General features: G+C 36.3%; 1 protein-coding gene and 1 long non-coding RNA gene across 3 annotated transcripts in view; one reads left to right on the forward strand and one right to left on the reverse strand.

The window, feature by feature from the left end:
- The window catches only part of ANGPT1 (angiopoietin 1), a 154067-nt gene that overhangs the window by 97877 nt on the left and 36356 nt on the right, over nt 1-19834 (reverse strand). The window lies entirely within an intron of this gene.
- LOC140682466 (uncharacterized) lies at nt 18243-18968 on the forward strand. Its single transcript, XR_012054249.1, has 2 exons — nt 18243-18526; nt 18908-18968. It is a non-coding gene; the product is annotated as an uncharacterized lncRNA (long non-coding RNA).

Below are 19834 nucleotides of genomic sequence, written 5' to 3' on the forward strand. Positions count from 1 at the left end.
CCACAAATTCCCAGCAGGAAAAAGGAAGGTGAGATATAAATTTCTTCACAATGTGTAGAATGTTTAATGGATTTCTGTGTGATAACAGTGGAAATAGTGTCACTGTTCTTTTTGTCAGTGTAAAGACAAATAGTAGGAAAACAGGACTTCATTTCTTTCTTTGCAAGTGGACTGCAAGGCCACCACAAAGATGTTTTCCTTGAAAGGAAGAATACAGAAACGGTAATGTAAAATGAGCTGCAGAATTCCAGTGGAGAACTGAACTTCCTGAAAGGTCAGGTGTTGAGGGTTTGTTTGAAGCTTATCTTTTTGACTCTTTGCCATTCAAGAGCAGGTCTTTCACAGCTGGGCAGAAGCAAGATCTCTGCTTTCATGGCATCTCAAAAAAGTGATATTCCAAGCAGACATGCAGTCCATTGCTACACATGAGAGAAGGTCATGGCATAGGCATCTTCCTCATCGTCATCCCCAAATCTGTCGCAACTGTGAATAGATCTCAATTTTGAGTCAAGCTGCAATAGCTTGACTAATCTGTATGACTTTTACAGTTAGGAATTCTACATACCAAAAAGAAATAGATAAAAAATCTCAAATGTATGACGAAACTCTGCTCTAGATGAAAATCCCTTATCTAAGCATGCAGCTGAGTGTTTAGAAAATGTGATTCTATTTTCTTACCTGCACACTCTTGTGTGTCTTTGTTACTGCAAGGTAACACACTCTGTTTTAATCTTAGTTACTGCAAGGTCCCCCTTTACCCAAGATGGTTGCACAGCTTTTCGCTGGTGAACTGTCTGCCTTTGTGAGTGAAAGCAGATTTTTCCAGAAAGTATAAAGAAATCTCTCTCATTGGACTATCAAAATTCCTAAAAGATATACTTTTCAATATTTTAAAAAAAAGTAAGAGAAAAGTAGACTAACTTTTTAATCTTATATGACCTCTGAGACATTCAGTGAAGATCAGGGACTGACTTAGTTATATGTGAATATGATAATTCATATGATTCACATATACTTAGTTATATGTGAATATGACAATCCTGCTTCTATTTATGTTATCCAGAAGGGGTGTGGATTCGGGATTAGAGCTGATTATTCCTGAGACAGCTCAAAACAAGGGTTTAATCCATTCCCCACTTTCCTGGTGGTGACAGTGTACTCATGTATATGACAGTTAACTCTGTAATATCTAAGAAGTAGCTTCTGTTTCCAGCCTGCCAGAAAAGATTGTGTTCAACAGATGGGTCCATGAATTTATCAGGTAAAAAGAAGGCTCACACTGATAACTCATCCACTGCTAAAATTAAGAGTGTGAGTCTCTGTTTAGTAACTAACTATAAAGTACATTGAAATACAGAGTGGCTAAAAGACAAGTGATGTTTGAACTTCCAGTTTCCTGGCTTCTGTGAGCTTTCCACAAGGCTGCTAACTTGTCTGACAAGAACAGTTAGAGACAAGAAGTCTCTGATACACCTGTGAAATAATAAACTAAAACATGGGCTGTCCCAGTAATTTTCCTTCATAAGGCAGCTTTAATTTCTTTTTGAAAACAATATGTTAACACCACATTTCTGGATATAGCACTGTGTGAACTATCAAAATCAGAAAGCTGCAGTTATATGTCACATAACTGCTGATAGAAAAAAAGATTTTCTACCAGTTGTTTTTTACTTCAGTGCTGTTTTGTATTGGTTAATAAACAAATATCGTCATAAATGTGAATGGAACTCTTCCATGCCTGATTAAAACATGATGCCAGTCTAATTTGCCCTTTCATTGTCAAGATGCTTCAGATAAATTATTAGTTACATGTAAAAGACTGAAATGACCAGTCACAAACATGAAGAACAGCTCAGTGGTGGATGTGTTTCACTGACATGTTTAAGAACAGCAGAGAGTCTTGGCACAAACTGTACTGCATATCAGCTGAACCTGCTGAGGAATGTTTGAAACTTTTGCTGCAATGGATCTTCATAATCCCCATCTTTTAGCACATGCTTCACAAAGCCAGTGTGGTAAGAAGGATTTTTAATATAAACTGGCTTTCTGAGACCTGAAAAGTTAATCAGATTGGTATTTAATTTTATTTCTTTTATGCTTAAAGACTATTCTACTTGTGCATGAACTGTAAAGCTTTTATTGAGACGAGTGAGCTGAATGCTAAAAATGGAACGTACGGTATATAATTAGCTATGGCAGACTTAGCAGTTAGAATGATATACTTTAGGAAATAATCCTGAGCTTTCAAAGAAGGAAATAGATTACCAAAGAGTTTTATTAACTTAATAATTCCTGGGGTGCTGTGAATAGTTGCCCTTTAGTAACTGAGCAAAAGGATTGCTTAATAACAAATCACAGAAACATAGAATGCTCTGGGTTTGAAGGGACGTTAAAAACCATCCAGTTCCACCCCCCTCTGCCATGGGCAGGGACACCTGTCAATGGGCCAGGTTGCTCAGAGCTCCATCCATCCTTGTCCTTGAAGATTTAGACAGATGGGGCACCCACAGCTTCTCTGGGCAACCTGTCCCAGTGCTTCACCACCCTCACAATAAAGAATTTCTTCCTAAGGTTCAACCTAATCTATTCCCTTTTCCAATTTAAAGCCATTCCTCATCCTATCACAACAGTTCCTTATGAAGAACCCCTCTCCAGCTCCGTTGTAGACCACCTTCAGGTACTGGAGGGATTTATTATTTAATTATGATAATTTAATAAAATTTGAGTAAATTTTAATTTTTATAAATATCCTTCCAGAATAGTTTTATGCAAAATAAGATATAAACACAAAAAGATGCTTTATTGTTTCTTGAATGATTTTAAATTTTTTTGAATTTATGGCTTATTTAAAAATAAAACAGTATGGTTTCTATTCAGAAAATTGTGTGAGATAAATACATTGAATTTCAAAATGCAGGCCAGTGTTTCTGCTAGAAATAGGTCATTTCCCATAAAAATGACCCGAAATAGAACCTCAGAACTGATGATACAACTTAACAGCTATACTTTTTTTATGCTAACTTCCAAAATCAGATTAAATTAAATATTTCAACTGCCCTCCTAATTTTGTTTAAAATTGCATTTGCTTCTAAGATTTAATGGAACTTTAAGACCAATAAAGGACAAATTAGTTAGCTCATTAAATTAAATTTAAATTAATAGTTTTTCCAACATAAATAAATAATCCAAATATTTTTATCCAGACAAATCTAATGTGGTGTTCAGTTAAGAGAACAGAACATTCCGTAATAATCTAAATCCACAGAGTGACTAGAAATATTTTTATAAGACAATACCAACTTAAAGCCAACCTTTTCTTTAGACCTTTTTTACCTTATTTACACTCTTTCCAAGTAATACAAACAGTAATATGTATATGAGTGCTGAGAAAAAGAAAATACTTCTGGTAAGTTTGTTTGGTTTTCATAGTTAATGACATTTTGTCTCTGTTCAATTTCTACTCACTTAACTGTACCCAAAAAGGGCCATAAATAATGTCAAGATGACAATGTCAGTCTACACATAAACGCAACACTTAGACCATAGCCTGGGAACTTCAGACAGAGACAAATTGATATAATTTATGACTTCTGTTCTTTGAAGAAGAGGAAGGACTTCTTCTTCTGTTCTTTGAAAGGAGGAAGGACTTCTCAGTTCCAGCCTTTGCAAACGTGTATAGACAAATATTATCAAGTGCATATATGACTGTATTGGTACATGTGTAAAATGGTTGAAATTGTGAGAATTTGTTATTACATGGTCTGCTCTCACAGAGATCTCAGTACAGGATCAGGCCATATGAACTGAAGAGAAGCCAGTAAATTATTTCATCAAACTCTCCAAAATCTGAAAAAATTGAAATGCCTTTGACTGCACTGACCTGTGCAGTATTTTACAAGCGAGCTGATTATGACGGGATGAACTGACCATTAATAATTTTCTTAGTTGTGCAGTTAAACCATAGTAATATTTCTTCTTTTTCATTCTTAGCTACCTTTATAAAAGGCCTAATCATGATCTCATTAATGGCAGTGTCTCGAGTAGAGGTTTTGTCCTGGTTTTCCGCCTGTTGGTAATCTATCCTTTTACAAGGTAGTTAGTAGTTCTTTCTTTGACTTTAGGTATGCACATCAATTATCTCTTCAGGGACCCTCAACTTACTTAAAATCAGCTACTCAAAGGTTTATATTTGCTTTTAAAATCTTAGCATCGTCTTGGAAAGAATCCCTATTGCAGCTTAGTTTCCACTGCTGGGTTTTCACTGGATTTGTTTCTGCCACTGCAACTCAGTATTAACTTTGTTAGGTTCAGCCACAGAAATGTTTTATCACCATGGCTACACAGAATTAAGCACACTGGACATGGTGCTGCAAAGGCTGGACATTCAGCAAAGCCTGAGGCCAATCTAGCTTCAGTTTAAACATGGAGTGTTTCCACAATCCCTGGGATGATTCACAGGCACACAATGTATACTTAATATGGGGAATGAGGAGCAGAGTGCTCAGAAGCCTGGTGGATCCAACCTCTGGGATTCATCCCATACATCCCCTTCATTTCAAAACTCACTACAGTGTTTTTAATGCTCCATCACTTTTCCCTCCTTACATCTTCAGCTTTATTTCCAGTTTCATTATCCACTTGCAAAACAGAAAGGTAAAGTTTAAAGCCTAACTCTGATCTCAAATGTCGTAACATAAACAACAGATGCAAATACTTCTTTGGTGACCACTAATCTTTCTGTAAATCTTCTGTTGAATCAGAGCTAAAAATAATGACATTCTGTGTGATTTGGCATAATTCAGCTCTCTACTTTTATACTCTGGGAAAACAGAAAAATATTGCTAACATAAAGGAATTTCTGATTTTAAGATATCTCATAGATGGTTCATTGTATACCTTAGTACCATGGGAGATATGGAGGAGCAGCTCTTAACCCTGTTTTACTGCATTTATAAAAGGTAGATTTTTTTTTTCTCTTTGTTTGCTTTTCTTAACAAGGAAACAGTGTGAGTCACTCAAGTAAATTTCCCAGAATTAGCCCTCTCAGTTCACCTCTTTTACAAGGATATTCCTTTAGGTTTACAAGTTGTGGGTACAGCTTTACTACTGTGGTTTACTATTTCCTTTACCCTGGGCACTAGAACAATTCTGTATTAATGGCGTTAATACTGTCATTTCACATTTCACTAATATTTCCCAATAGGCCATGGCAGGAGCTGTTATATGATTAATGATTTCACAGATGATTGTTGAAATCCTGACTACTGTTAAAGTAGCCAACCTAAAACCAAAAAAAAAAAAAAAAAGTACTTTTCAGCCAAATGTTGCCATTTGCACAGAGAGCTAACAGTGCCAAACTAAACTGTATACATAATATTGACTACAGAACGTTGACCTTGCCTTCCTATAGATTGTATTTGTCAAGCTACAAAAGGTTCACTGTTTTGTTCCCACAAGATACTCCTCTATAGTATAAAAGCTATTCATTATGTCTCAAGATTGTATCCCTTATATAAATGAAGTATAGGAATATTTTTAATAATAGTCTTTATGGACAAGAATCTCAAAGATGCCAAAGTTTATATCTATAAAAGGAAGTCAGGAACAAAGATAATATGATTCATGGGCACAAACACAGTAAGCAGTTCAGGTGTTTCTCACTCTGTTAGCTATTTCTTCATGAATTAGCTGACACTTAGTTACAGCAAACTGATTTACCTGGGTTTAATTTTCTTTGGACCATCACATGAGAGACTAGAAAACAGGGTTTCTATCACCTCGTCAATCTGCAGGATTACAAGCCTACAAATCCTCTTCAAAGTAAGAGTTTAGTTCACAGAAATATTGGCCAAGATGGGTCAAATGTCTTTTCTATTCCTCTATTCTTCATAAAGGCTAAAGCAGGACCATTATGCCTTGAAGAGCACGAGACTCATAATGATAAAGAGGAAGTGCTCGAGTACAACTGTGCTCTGACAACCCATCAATACATGTGTCAGGTCTAAGAACTTGTCTCTTCTCTGAATACTGTTTATGAATTTTGCAGGGATTATTAGATAAATATACAATTTAACTTCTCTTAATAATTAAGCTGTTAAATTATAGAAAGAATGTCATTGTACTTCATGGTGAGTTTAAGATTTCAAATATGAAATAGGTATGTACGGTTTCTGAAGACATTTTTTGAATATACTTGTGAAAACATACTTGTCTGAGGGTTCTCACATTGGATGATCACAGCCAAATCCATTGTAAATTAGCAAAATGCTTAAATTTGTGTGCCTCCATATCATTAAGAGTTTGCTGTAGGCATCTGATTTTTTTAATCTTTGGCTTAGGCCCATATTGATTTTCTGTACTTAATTCCCACTGATTTCTTATTTGAAAAGTAGAAAAATATTCTAACAATTACTCTAAAAATTTTCTGCATAAACAAACCTTTGCCTTGAAATGTTTTGATTCCGGGAGTTGTCACACTCCACATGCACAACAGTCGCACTGCATTCAACTCTGACAGGACTTTTCTAAAGAAATCAGAACAGACAGCTATACACACACACACTGGACATCCAGCCTGTGATGTTTTTTAGAGACAGAATTAGTAATACTTACAAAATTAAGGATTTACAGGACTTGGACTCTATAAGAGTTCTTTGAAACTGTTTACCTATTATGTGGATGTCTATACACAACAACCCTAAAATGCTCAAAAACATTCAATTCTGTGCTGTGGACATGTTTAATACTTACAAGACAGCCAGCTGCTATGTTTGAGAAAATATTTTTACAGACGAAAATGGCATTGAAAGAAATAGCATGACACAGCCAGTCAAAACAGGTTTCAAGTGAACTGCTTTTTATCAGTCATCACTTAAATGAAATAGAGCTTCTTACTTTCTTTCTTCCCAAATAATGTGGTCTGTGATATTATGTCCACTTGAAAGTACTATTATCAGTTTGTGACTACCTACATGGGTTATGACTGTGGAAGCAAAACTGATGAGAGTCTACATTTCACATGCAAAACATTTTTTTTTCCAGAGAATCCATTTAGCTTTCTAATGGTTCCTGTTGATTGTGTAACAGGATTTTTGTTTCCTGTGATTCAGATAAGGAACAACGGATATAGGAATATCAAACTATTACATTTCAAGAATGCAATTAATGACTTCACCTTCAGCTTGATTACCGCTGAATATGCTCATCTAGACTTTAATGCATGGCTGTTATGATTTGGTGATAGAGGACCACATCCTCAAGTGTTATAAAGCACCACAGAGCTCTGTGAATTTGCTGCCAAGGATCAGGGTAATTATTCATAAGTTGGGGATCTCCAGGTTTCAAAGGAACCCATAAATATGTAATCACCTTCTTCTAAAACATACATAGTTTTCATAGATGAGGTAATTTATTAGTGTCAGTAATCACTTGGCTTTAAAGCAACTGCAGAAATTTTCATTCCCCTACACACTCCCTTTAATTTTCACCTTTCCCCTTCCCCTTCTCTTTTTCTTTTCTGGCTTTCTCCTTCTCTTCATGATATTAGGTAAAGTGAAAGCACAATCTGAAAAATCAAAAGGCACTGTCAAAATATTTATTAGGCTACAGAAAAAAAATATTGAAAATTCAGGGCTGGCATGATCATATCAGATCCCTCAAACTGACAACAACTGAATCGCTGCAAGAATAACTCAGAAAATGAAATGTATCATTCCCTGTGTCTTTACTGTCTTCATATTTAATATGAAAGTTTTATTGTCTTCATTATCTAGTTTTTTTTATTGTGGAATTTATAGTATTCATCTTATGAGTTTTTCTTATCCTTTTCTTTCTTTTATGAAGACATGATCCAAAATACACTAAATTTCTGACTTACCAAAATTTCAGGTTTTCCAGAAGTTTAAAGGATATGAGATGATGTATGGAGATGGTACTTAGCTTTCTAGCTGGTACTTAGTGGGTAGTTAGATTCTTAGGAGATTTAGGAGCATTTACAACCCTGTTCTCAGGCTGTGACTGCAAATATACCTTCCTGGTTTTAACTGCAGGAGGATTTAGAGAGCTTAAACATTTTAATGAATGCAACATTGGCAGACTTTGGCTTGAGGTAGTGTGGTTCAACCCAAGACATTCAAGATATCTTCAACAACTATTTATTTGAAAGAGGTGGTAGGCATTGATAAGTTGGAGGTTGTTTCTCCTCTGCTCTTGGCTGCCAAGACATTTTGTTAGCAAGTGATGATGAAGGTTTACAGGTTTATGGAGATTTGCCCGAAAAATACACCCACCCTCATTGATTCCAGTTCTATTTTGCAATTTCTCTGAATAAACTAGTCCTGCATAGTTTGCATTTCCTTATTTACATCACAGAATTTTCTTTCCTTCTCACACTTTGTTTACAGCTTTCCTTTTCTCTGTGGCCATGTGACCATTTATCTTATGTCTACATGTTTAAGCAAAAGCATTCAGCACAATCTTTCAGCACATCATTATCTTTATACATAGAAATCTCTTTGCCCTATTTTAGCAAAACCCTAACTTATTTCCTTCAAAAGCAGTTTACTTTAATGCTGTGAAATTGAGACAGGTTGTATTTAATGGAAGAACTACTTTGAGGAGCTTTTATTGAAATGCATAGCCACAGAGTAGATAGTATATACTGTATGTGCCTCCTGGGGGTGATTTGGATTAGGTGTTTTCTAGCTGAATTAAGTAGTTAACAAAAGAACTATTTTCCCATCTGTGAATACAGCTCTACTGTGCAAATACTGCCAGTTGAAATTACATAGTTAACTTCCACAGGTCATAGGCACAATTTCTACTGATGTTAGAGGGAATACAATATTTGTATGGAAAAAAGCTAGTGCCTGGTGCTTAAAGAGAGAGTGGGAAGAAATAAAATATTCAAATACAACATGAGAATGAAGCTACAGGCCTGATTTTACTTTCATTACCTTCATTTGGATTTGTATGACTTCATTCCAGCATACTTCACAAGCAGTTAAGTTACTAAGAATTTCCAAGATACAGAGCAGTAGTTTATTTAAAGAAGGAAAAATATGACCTTTGAAAGCAAGCAATTGACAAATAAGAAATGTTTAACATATATAACTTCAATGTCTCCATTTTCATTTAAATTTCAGATCTTATCTTCAGCCATCTGACCCAGCTGGAGATAGTGAAGTTGATTAGTGCTGAATAAGGATCTACACCTTTAACCACAGTTCATATTCATAAGTCTTTAGCCAATTGCACTATGGACAACCTTCTCTGGGCAGTCTGTGCAAACAAGTCCCAGATCAGTTCCTGTAGATTCTTGATGGAATGCGGTGGTGTAAGTAGAAAACAGTTCAATATTTAGCAATTTTTAAAAAGCAGTGATTTTTCCTAAAGAGCAATGGAGTATTTATTTTGGTTAAAAGGTGTTGCAAGCTGTGCTCTTGTTACACACCCTGTGAAACTGTTCTGGTTCAGCAAAATGGCTTCCATCTTCTGTTAGACTAAAAACATCCGCTGTGGTAATCTGAGAACAATTTTATGAAATAAGTTGACATTTTAGTTACATTTTCTATTGCTTCATTACCTTGGGAAATAAGTCTGTGGGTTAAAGGAGAAAGTAAATAAGAAACATACTGAGCGACTGTACATACTTTAACACTGGCACTAATTAAACTATTTTCTTAGGACATTAAAAATGACAAAAGCAGAAAGACATAAATACTATACAGATTTATGCCAAAGGTTTATCTTTTTCAAAATACTGTTTCCAACAACAATGAATACTTGAAGACCAGGGCAATATATTCTCCAAGATACCCTCATCTTAGGAACTTTGTGAGGTAAATTCTTATGTAGAGAATTGGACATTATGGTCACTTCTGTACTCTAGCCTATGCATTTATCTAATAGAATTTAAAAAAAAAAAAAAAATTCTAATTTTGGTCTCCACAACATCCTGTGGCAAAGTTCCATAATTTTATTATGCATCATGAGAAAAAGTACTCTTTTTTTTGTTTATTTGTCCCTAAGGGAACCAGGGACAAATGAAAAGGGGCTGTATTTACCCAGTAACCAGTGACACTTGCAGATATTTGCAGAGCTACACAAGAGGGTGCTGATTATGACCAAGGCTCTGCAGGCAGGAGAGAAAGGGGCAGTCACAGCACAGTCCAAAGACTGAGCTGAAATTCTGCAGCAGGAGAAAGCAGAGAAGTCCTTGCTTGTAGTGTGTCATTAGAGTTTCTCATTTTGTCAATGCTCTTTTGAGTCCTGTGCCAGATGTTTATCTGCACATATCTAGTGTAAAATGAAAAGACTGGAAATAAGGTTTTATCTCCTGTACACTCCACTGAACAGCCCCAGCCTGCTATAGAAATACCTGAACAGGAAATTGTATGGATCCTAGGGGCAGCCCAGAGTACAGCCTGCGGTGTGGCGAGCTGTATGTTTTCATAGTCTGTGGTTTGTCCTTTTCGAAGTGGTCTTGTAATGAGCTGAAAATATCCACATTTAGGTAGTAAACTTGCATGTAAGTCTTCTGGTAGTGAATTTCCACTTTGCAGAGTGTGACTTGCTTACTGGACAGTTACAGCCTCTGACACCCCTACCCTTGTCCCTTTCTAGAGACAGAAAACAAAAACCCAACACTTCTGCTCAGCTTATTCCCACATGTCTTCTGATAATCAAATACATAGCAAATGTATTGTACTTACTTTTTGAATGCACAAACGATTAAAATGTCACCCTATAAAACTGCTAACCACAGACTTCGAAAATTGTTATTGCTGAACTGGAAAGTATTCTGCGTTTTTAGACAGAAAGTATGGCTTCACAGTTACGGATTTCACAACTAAGGACTGAAGGCAGGGGCAGCACTTTTCAAATATAAGCTATAATCTATAAGCATTATTTTTCTTTAAAAGTAAATAGTGTTTGCTAAATTACCTAGTGGGGCTGGGGCTGAGATTCTTGAGAATTTTCTCAGGTTTGGGAAGGACAACTACAGTATGAGGTGAAAAATAACTGGCTTTGCAGGTTTTGGCTTCATGTCAAGTTTCCAGTAAATAATAGATATGGGTACTGCTATTTATTGAATTAAGCAAGGAAGTTTCCAATGAACGGCTACTGCTTCGAGTAATTTTAGGAAACTGAGCACCTGGAAAGCATGAAATAGTTGCAAATAAGTGCAGCTGAAGATCTTTGGTGTTTAGGAATATGCATTAGCCAGTTGTATTTTGTCATTAGTTTATTCTTTACAGTATTTCAAGTAGCTCAGACCACCTTTGCATTCCAGTGTCTTACCTTACCTTAAAAACAAGTATTACCAGGCATTCCCTGAACAAAATAATTAGTGGTGGTAAAAGGGAAAATAAAGTAACAAACAAAGGTGTTTACATAGCGTTGGTACCATATCTTGTTATGCTTATTAATGTTTATAAACTAGAATATAATGAAATTTCACATAAATTACTTATCAATTCAGAGTTCTTCTTGACAGCAGAAAGGAATCCAGAGATATGTATGGAAGAAACTGAAGTACACCAAATTTCAATATATTATACCCCAAGTAAGGAATTATAAAAGATACTTAATTTTTTTACTCTTTATTCTATTATTCTATATAGTCTTTAAATAGGCTATTATTATGCTATGTATCTATGTATAGATAGATGTCAAAACTTGTTTGGTAACAATGCTTACTGAATTTATTATTATGCATGAAAGTGAAGAGAAAATTTTCATGTCACCTAATTGAAAAAGGAAATCCACTAGTGCAGCTAAGCAAATACAAAGTCCAGTGAAAGACAAAACTTTCAAATTAAAACATGCCAAAAAATGCTAATATGCTGGTGTGAAGAAAAAAAAATAAGAACATTTATTCTTTACAAATATAAGGAGGTATTTATTACTTAGCCTAGACCACTTGATAGCAGTTCCTCAAACAAAAAGGACACAGCAAAGTGAAAGTATCCTTAATTTAGCTGGGAGCATAGTGAGGGTAACATTTTGTTAGAAAGGCAAGAGATTATTCTGAAGATGAGGTTTCAAAACTTAGACTTCAAAGACTTCAGGGGGTCAATGCTGCAAAGTTAACTTCCATCACCAATGCACAGTCAATATTCAAAGGACATACTCCTAAAAGGCCCCCTGTAATGAGAAGTTCTCAGGGTTTTCCAACAGAGACCTCCAACTGACATTGCTCCAGGTTATGTCTCCTGCTTAAAAAATTGTGTCATGATTATCACCTTCCTGGAAGCACAGGAAGACACAGGGAAGAAGCACCAAGCCCTACAGGACTCTCAAAACACAGTTTACTGTCCTTTCTTTCAAATTCACATATGTATTCAACAAGCCCCTATAAATGTGTTATCTATTTTGAAAGCAATGCCTTTATTTAACTGTTACCTTAAGCTAACTTTAAAGAAGTATTATTTTAAGGTAACTGGATAACAGAAATCTCTTTAGGTGGTATGGAAAAATGTATAAATGTAGGAAGTGGGTCATCCTTTAACTTCCCTATCTCTGCAGTATTTCTTCTAATGTATTTGAAGAATAATAGATAGCATCGCAGCTTCAGTTTCAAGTTTTTAGCATGCAGTAGAATATTGGTAAATGTGGTTGAACATTAAGGCCAAAAGGGGCACATGGCATATGTGACAGGCTCAAAGAGAACAAATCTAGCTATTATTCAGACCACCTGCCCAAGGCAGAGCACACTGGTATCTGTAAAGGTTGACTCACAGTACTGCTGATCTGTCTTACTCTTCACAGGTCCCGCCTTTCTTCACTGCTTATGTAAATGTTCTACACTCCTCATATACCTAAGCAGCTCAAGTGGCCAGAGCTGAACAGTAAACATAGTATTGTTCCCTTTCCTATTCTCTATGCCCCATCAAATAATAACAGAGTTGAGGTAGTTGCAGCTTATTTTTGGCTTGATTTGCTAGACCCTTTCTTATTTTAGATAGACTTGATTTTAACTAGCTTCTAATTGAAGCTGTTAGAAATTGTGATCCTGTGGTGTTAACCTGGATATGGGGCTACCCATGTCAATAGCAATCACTGCGTGACACTGACCCTTGAAAGGAAACTGAAAAATAGCATGTGATTTTCTGAGATAAACAGGAATAATGGAAAAGTTCATTTTATAGTGCCAAGCTGAATAGACACTGTACAAATTAGAAACTCCTGTGGTCTAGATCTTACTGTGCCACTATCTTCATTCGCCATCCCTATGCTTTAGTTTTCTTTGCAAAAAAGAGGATTATCTCACATTTACTTGTGAATAAAATAAATCCTGAGCTCTAAGTGTTCCCAATAGGGATTTTTTTTTTATTTAGCTCTCTTATTAAAACATTTCTAACAACCAAGGACAATGAAGTAAGTATCTAGTAGAACAAGCCTCTAAAAATAATCATTGTTACAGAACAAGCTCTCAAAAATTCAATAGATCTAGAAAACAAAAAAAGACTTATAAATGAGTCATCAGTTCTCATAAAAAGCTCAAACTACACTTGTGGTCATTCATAAAAATGTTCTAAAACCAATGGGATATGTTTCAACTTAAAGCAATAACATTTTTCTAACTAGTGAAGGCTGGCAAGATCAACTTTAACCCACTTTTTATTTCAGATCTTTCAGTGCCTTTTTTCCTGTATTTTTTTAAACAGTTAGATTTGGTCTATTAAGAGCACAAATTAGCAAATAAAATCAATCAGAAATTGTGCTGATGGTCCAGAGACACCTAAGTGTTACAGCCATGAAAGTAGCAGAGGTGCTTGAAGTAGACATATCTCTGCTTTCTGAAAATTATTTTTATTTCCTTACTCAGAAGGGTGTAATTTCATATCTACATTACATACCTTGAGAGCTGGCAGTCCAATATTGTAACTCTGATAGTGCCTGAAACACAATCAAATTTCTCCTACTCACACAAGTAAAAAGACACATTGCTGTAATGTATTGAGGACAGCACAGTTCAGAGATGGGGCCCACACATAAACTCTGTTAATAATCACTTAAAACCCCTGACATAAGTTAAGTCATCAGATCTACATTGATGATTCTAAGAACTCTTTATTTCTCTAACTTATATGCTGCAAAAACTTTGGTCTGGATGTGGTTTTCATTCTCATTAGCAGAAATTCACTACCAGAGCAATATTACAGTATTGCATTTTAAAAGTCACTTCCACAGGTAATGATGCAGAAAACTGATTTTTAATTTTGGGAGTTTCATTATTTTAATTTTTTTTGTTTATTTTTACAGTTAACAAACTGAAATAAGTCTGTTTTAGTGCTAGAGAGTTAGAGGGTTTAGCCACTCAATATTTTGAATACTGGACCATACCTTATAGATATACACTTGAAGGTAGGATAAAATCTTTCATTGATGCAAACAAAACTGATTTTTTAATAGAAACCTTCCACAGATAAGTGGTACTATGTATACATTCTTGAAAGACACTAGGACTCTGTGCTGGTATTAGGGTGAGTGCATAAATGTCTTTGTGAAACCAGCCACTCTGAAATATGTGTGGTTCTTTTTTGGAAAACCTGAGGCATCACCTATGTAATCAGCTTATCCCTTTCCAACTATAGCTGCATCTTTTTCTTATCTCTCATTCTGGAATTTATTTACCCATGCAACACCATTTAGAAGCAAAAAGTGTCATTATTCTCATTTTGCAGAAGAGAAACCTGAATCATGAGGTCTGAAGTTTGTACAGGACCCTATCTGACTCATCACATGCAGCTAGGACAGGTCCATCCTGCAGAGATGACAGTAAGTTAATGGTCCCAAAGAGATGAGAGTGCAATAATAATGTGCCAATATAAATACGATTTCTTAACAGAAAGTATGGAATATTAACACAGCACCTGGCAGGGAAATCTGACTCTTGCACTGAGTTCATTAAATGTATTCTTTCACCACTTTTCTGTTCTATTAAAAAAAAATATTCTGGATGCATTGCTTGCTCTGTTTACAAAGCAAATTATCAGAGGATCAAACCACTGGATTCCAGACTCTCTGATGGCAAGTCTTATTTCACATTCTGCCATAGGATTCAAACTATCCGGACAGCTACAACTAAATTTGTCAAAATAGTATTCACTTTAAAATATAAGAAACAAACACGGACACATAGAAAGTGAGTACCCAAGAGACTGTCATAACTTAATACTATAAATATGTTGCAGAGAGCTGGGTAGTCAGAAGTAAAAAAAGAGAGGTGACAACCAAGACATTTCTAATCCCCACAGGAGGCCACTATGCTCAGTAGAGTTTTGCTTCTTACTTTCACAGTGTACTGGAATTCCTAGAGTGTTGAAACATCATGAGGTAGACACAGAGAGCTTCTAAACTTGATAAGTCAATCCATTTAAGAAAAGTTTAACAATGTTTCTGTAACATTTAAGATTTTTTAACAATATCAACATTTAGACAATGATACACACAATAGCTTTCATTTTAATTCAATACTAGTTTCATAATTTACACACTAGTTTTGGATAAATTTCTATGAAAAGTTAGATTTAAAAAATTAATGTAATTATGTACTTAATTTTTAATGTAAAATTATTTTACAGACCTATTTTACATGACCAATTGAGCTAAAATAATATGTTCAGTAATATTTATCTCTTAAAAAGTGCTTCATTTGAGCTATTAAAAATGCACATATTAGCTGCTGACACTGAGAAAAAAAACATTACTAACTGAAAAAATCAAGACATATTTTAAAGGAATTTAAATGAAAGGTGGAATAATAAGGTCTTGTTATTAAATTATAATACTGCTGAAGCACAGCAACTGTGATGCATATATGAGAATATATATAGGAATGTTGATACTTATAAGAACCACCAGCAAAGTCTGTATTTGGACCCTTGGAAATTTTGAATGTGCTCCAACTTTACTCTTTCAGTGCCTGAGGAAGACAGAATGCTCCCTCCTAATGAACTGCGGGGGCTGCCTGCAGTGCTGTAGGCAGTGGTGCAGGGCAGCAATTCCAGCTGCAGCACTCATGCATGGCAAGCTGGACTTGTTAGAGTTTGTCTGTCTGGTCAGACAAACTTCCCAGCCTGTGCTCATGGGGTTGTGTCTGAAGGCAGATTGGTACATAGAAATCTGGTGAAGAGTTCATCAAGCAGTGAGCTGTCCAGGAATGTGAGCAGGGGCTGATGCTTACCATTGCACACTGATAGGTGAAAAGCCACAGTCCTGTCCTAAGGCTTTAGACATGGATGTTCATTTAGCATCCAACCCTGAGCTGACAGGCTTGGCTGATTCAACAGGGAGAGACTGGACTCTTGTCTCTGCTCAGAGAAGAAAGAAGATCCTTCCCCTTGCTACCAATGAGCTCCTAAGCAACATATATTATGTCCTGGAGCTGGAAAGAGAAGACTCCATGTAAAGTGATTAAGACCAAGAAAAGGACAATGGTAAAAATTTGGTTCAATCAATCATTCAAGTTGGAAAAATAGCACAAATTACACCTCAGAAAACTGTTGATGGTGTAAGGAGCACAAGATTCTATGCTATCCTCCTTCCAGTTGAAGGATAGTATAGAACATCTTTGAGAATTGTAGAAATCTTCACTGAGAAAAAGCTTTCTGAAGGTGAAAGTAACTGATGAAAAGTTTTTCTTCCTGTGGAACTGACCTTGAGTGGTGGAAACAGATCCCTGCAGAGGCTGGCAAAAGGAGTAGGGGCTACCAACCCCCAGGAGGTCCAGAGCATGCAGAGAAAGTCTGTCTGTAATGGCATGAGTTGGCATGCGCCACACAAACTTTTTTAGGAACAATCCATCCAAATGAGAAGGAAATGGTTGGGCCACATTACAGATGCGTGAAAGGACTATAAATGCTGAATTTGTGCTACTGTGGTAGGGAAACAATGGGAAGGGAAAACCTTCTGACCCTCCATTTTCCATGCATATTCAGCAATTGCTAGGGTCATATCCTTACAATAATTCTACTCTCACTGGAATGTAAATAAAGAATATCACACTCTCTCTGCCCTGCTTCATCTTATGAGTAATGCATCTGGTCCACTAAAGACACAGATAGCAAAACCACAATTCATTTCAAGAAAAGTAAAATGTATATCCCAGCTAGTCCAGCTGAGTGGTAAATCAGAGTATTCTGTCCTGCAGGTAGGATCATTGCATGTGCTGTTGCCAAAGTGAGGGGCAGTCTGAGGATAGGGGTGAGATGCAGAAGATAAATAAGAAGTTGTTGCTGTCTGCACCTCTCCTAAGAAAGGAGAGTTCCAGACACAAAACCCTAAAGTATAAAAAAGGATCCTAGTATCCCGAAAATCCCCCCTCTCCCTTTCTGTGAAAAGGACAAAGTATCCCCCTGGCAGGGCTATATTGGGATCAGGGAGCTGGGGTTTCCCTCTCAAATACATCTGTCTGACATTCAAGCCAGTTCCTAAGATCAGGCATTGAGCAGATGACTGGCTCCAGACAACACCATCCCTCATTCTGTACCCATCCAAAAGGCCCTTTTGGTTCCACTGGCAATTCTGTCTACATACATAGATAAGGTCAGTCCTAAAAGCAATAAATAGCCAGGCACTCAAGGCTCTCTGAAACCCTTTGGCATTCACTTTAGGGGCATCTAAATGACATAGCAACCTTTCAAGTAGTAGCCAAAAGTGACTGTTTGGCTAACACGCTAATAGCCATCTTAAAGTAATCTTTACTTGTTTCCATGGTGAAATGCCACCAAAGAAAAGGTGTACTGACAAGAATAAATATGCAAATTATTTACTTTTCAGTTCATGCATGCTATTTTGCATATTCTTTCATTCTAGCAATTAAAAGTCTGTATTGCCTCTATGTAGTCATAGGGCTGAGTGGAAAGGTAAACACTGGAAGTCTATTCTTCTGGTAGCTGACAGCTTCGGTCCTCGTAGAATGAAAAAATTGTCTATTTTTACTCTTGGTCAAAAAAAACAATAGAGGTTGTATTAGTCACAGAGAATATGGAAATCTTCCAGGAAAAGAATATTAGCTCTACTTCTATAGAAACCTAAGAAAAAATGTCTATTAGACTTTTGGAAATGACCCTTAACTACCACCCAAAGCATAATGAAATTGGCAAAACACAAAAAGCAAAGTCTCACTTTGCTTTGCAGCTTTCAAATGACCCACAAACCTCATTAAAAGGGATCAGCAGTGGCAAATGTAGACTCTGCCAAAATTAGCTGGCAACATGTCCCAAAAAGCAGAAAGAGAACAGGTTTACATAGAAGCAACAAGCTTGCCTGTAAGGTTAGCTGCTGTCAACATCTCTCACTCTACAGAGAGAAAAATCCTTTTGACTTGTTTTCTTAATGAGTTATCCTGATGTATTTATTTCATCCTCAGTCCACAGGAGGAGATAGTGCTGCTCTTTACTCAGATAAAATCCAGATGAAGCTAAGGAAGGGGGTTGCTGCCTGAAAAATGAGGACAGAAGGACAGCAGAAGGGAGGACAGCACTGGACTTTTTGGAGCAACTGCTTTATGTTAATAGTAAGGAAATGTTATTTTTTTAAAGAACAGTGTTGTAGAGCATTTAGTATTTTATTGTGCACATTCATGTTCATAAACTATAAGGACAGACGTTGCACTGAGTTGAAGAAAATCAAACTAAAAAATTATGGAACTCGGTTCTCCCTCCCTGCTAGCTGTTCAAGTCTATGAGAAGGCAGAATCAAGATTTCACCTTTGATTACTTTCTAGAAAGTATCATCCAGATCAAGTGCAGACCATGAGTTTGTAGATGACCTGTTTATGTTATGAAAGAGGTCTGGCTAGCTGTTCCTCTCAAATCTTAAAATCTGTTAGCTTTTGAAAAATTTAGTGTTCTACTGTCAAGTTAAGAGTAAAAAAATCCTCCCTTTTTCTTTACAGAAAAATCACAAATAGTATCATGTGCAATTGGCCTCACATACCCTTTAATGGAAAAAAAGAAGAGAGCAATATGCATGCTTAGCCATACTGAGGCAAAAGGGTGGAGAAGGAGTGAATATTTGGAATGGCAAGATTTTTGATGAGTCTGCATATTGATTCATCTTTAGACAGTCCTGAGGCCTCCATCGTGCTATTGAAACTCACAGGAATACTACTGAGACTATGGTTTTCAACACTGAACCATCAGATTACAACAAAGCAACATGGTTTTCCCTGAAACTCCATGTCTGTGGAGATCTTTATTCAATGTGTGTCTTGCTCTGTTTCTGGACAGTAATTTTAATGAGCCACATGCAGAGCTCTTCTAAGAGCCAGCTTTGCAAAGAGAAATGTCACACTGAGAAATTCCTTGTTTGGCACTGTGCTACTGTTTGTGGATAAGTCTGCCCTTGATTTCACTCCATACTATTCTGTCTTCCTACAGTACAGAGCTGGTAAGTTGTGCGCCCTGCCCCACCCCCAGGCCCTGAAATTCAACTTCACCACTATTCATTCTCCTGTTTTCCTTCATGCTGAGGCAGGAAAACAGCCTCAAAAATCTGTCAATCTACATAATTCAAAGACAACACTGGAGTTTGAATGGTTTTGTCCTTGCTTAAGACTGAAGATAAAACCCACAAAATTAGTTAGAAAATTAAATTTGAGGACAGATGAAAGGTCTTTCTGAGGAAAACTAATAAAAAAACCCAACAAACAAATGCTCTTAGACATTGACTACTCTAGAGACAAAAGAGAGATGCTATGCACATTAGTAGTTTCACTGTTCGTGTTTTTCTTTAGCTATCTTATGGTCATACATAGCTAAAAATGGAGCAGTATGGTGTTTAAAAATAATTGTGGCATACAAAGTGCCTTTCTGCCTCTGTA

This window comes from Taeniopygia guttata, chromosome 2, assembly GCF_048771995.1.
Source record: "Taeniopygia guttata chromosome 2, bTaeGut7.mat, whole genome shotgun sequence".
NCBI lineage: Eukaryota > Metazoa > Chordata > Aves > Passeriformes > Estrildidae > Taeniopygia > Taeniopygia guttata.